Genomic DNA, 1,761 nt, shown 5'->3' with positions numbered 1-1,761 from the left:
AAAAGAAAAAAGAAACAAAACAAAACCTACCGTCCCCATATGTAACTAATTTGTGCTGTGCACCAAGAACCTGCTTTAAATTTCCATGCCAATTTACAACCCCCAGGCAAGGTCAGTGGCCATTGAAAATACCACCAGGACAGGGCTAGCTAAAGACACATTCGGTAGTGTGTTAACTATACAAAAAAAAAAAAAAAAAAAAAAAAAAAAAAAAAAAAAAAAAAAAGACACTGTACAGTTTAAAAACGAATCTTACACAGCCTTACATTTCAATTTTTTTTTTTCTTTAAAAGGAGTGAGTTGTGTACAGGGGGGTTAAATGCTTTATAGACAAAAAACTGCGCTAGAACCAACTTATTCATCATTTTCTTCTTCCTCATCCTCATCTTCTTCTTCTTCTTCCTCCTCTTCCTCATCTTCATCCTCCTCATCGTCTTCCTCTTCCTTCTTTTTCTTGCTCTTTTCAGCCTTGACCACCCCCTTTTTCGCAGCATCAGGCTTCCCTTTAGCTCTGTAGGCAGCAATAGCCTTCTCGTGCTTCTCCTTCAGCTTGGTCGCCTTCTTCTCACAGGGCTGCTTGTCGTCCGCGGCCGTGTTGTTCCGCATCTCTCCTAGCTTCTTTGCAACGTCACCAATGGATAAGCCGGGGTGCTCTCCCTTGATTTTGGGGCGGTACTCAGAACAGAACAAGAAGAAGGCCGAAGGAGGCCTCTTGGGTGCATTGGGGTCCTTGAACTTCTTTTTGGTCTCCCCTTTGGGGGGGGGATGTAGGTTTTCATTTCTCTTTCGTAACGAGCTTTGTCAGCCTTTGCCATGTCTTCAAATTTCCCTTTTTCCTTAGCAGACATGGTCTTCCACCTCTCTGAGCACTTCTTGGAGAACTCTGAGAAGTTGACAGAAGCATCCGGGTGCTTCTTCTTGCGCTCCTCCCGGCAAGTTTGCACAAAGAATGCGTATGAAGACATTTTGTCTCTCAGCTTCTTAGGATCTCCTTTGCCCATGTTTAGTTGATTTTCGTTCGCGAGGCTCAGAGTCGCCCGGTTGCCCGTCCGGCTTGAGCTTGCCCCGGCTCTGTCTCTATGGAGCTCAATGTACTGCAATGGCTGTGAGAGCGGGAGCCAGACGCAGCCTCACTTCCAATACTTTTGAAAGTGCTTTTGTAGGCTGTTTAAGATAATTATTAAATACAAATGAATCGAAGGTCATTCAGATTCATGGTCAGGTCAAATGCTAGTCTAATTTATCACAGGAATATACATCCTAGGTTTAACAGATAGATAGGATTCTATAGATAGATAGATTACATAAAAAAAAAAAAAAAAAGGTAGATAAGGTCTTCAAAAGCCTCCGAGACCTACAGAATATGGCATTTTAAAATGTTTTTTATTATTTTAAGGATTTGACAATAAGACATGTCGACCCCTGGTGGCACCTATCCTGCCTCAAAGAGGATGATGAGCATCAATAAACCTCCTTGTGGAGATGGCTTCAAATATGGCAAACCAGCCACTGGGCAAAATGTACTCATTTCTGTTACAGACAGAATTCTGCCTGAAATGAGAAAGCTTGGATGCAGGCAGAGTTGACAGCCAAACACTTCTAAGACAGGGTAAGCAGTTCCTTAATGGTTCCTGCTTCACAAATATGTCTGTCAGATATACTGGACCAGAAGGCTGAAGATGATGCATTACAGATGCATTACAGAGTTTTTGGGTGACTATCCATGCAGCAAACTGTCTCTGTCATTTTTTTTTTTTTCAT

General features: G+C 42.4%; 1 pseudogene; it reads right to left on the bottom strand.

Annotated features, from left to right (window-relative positions):
* Positions 1-354: 354 nt before the first annotated feature.
* LOC127205105 (high mobility group protein B1-like) lies at positions 355-1,127 on the bottom strand (annotated as a pseudogene).
* Positions 1,128-1,761: the final 634 nt, after the last annotated feature.

Source organism: Acomys russatus, chromosome 21 (genome assembly GCF_903995435.1).
Source record: "Acomys russatus chromosome 21, mAcoRus1.1, whole genome shotgun sequence".
NCBI lineage: Eukaryota > Metazoa > Chordata > Mammalia > Rodentia > Muridae > Acomys > Acomys russatus.
The sequence above is the reverse complement of the archived record's forward strand: the minus strand, read 5'-3'. Positions and strand labels throughout refer to the sequence as shown.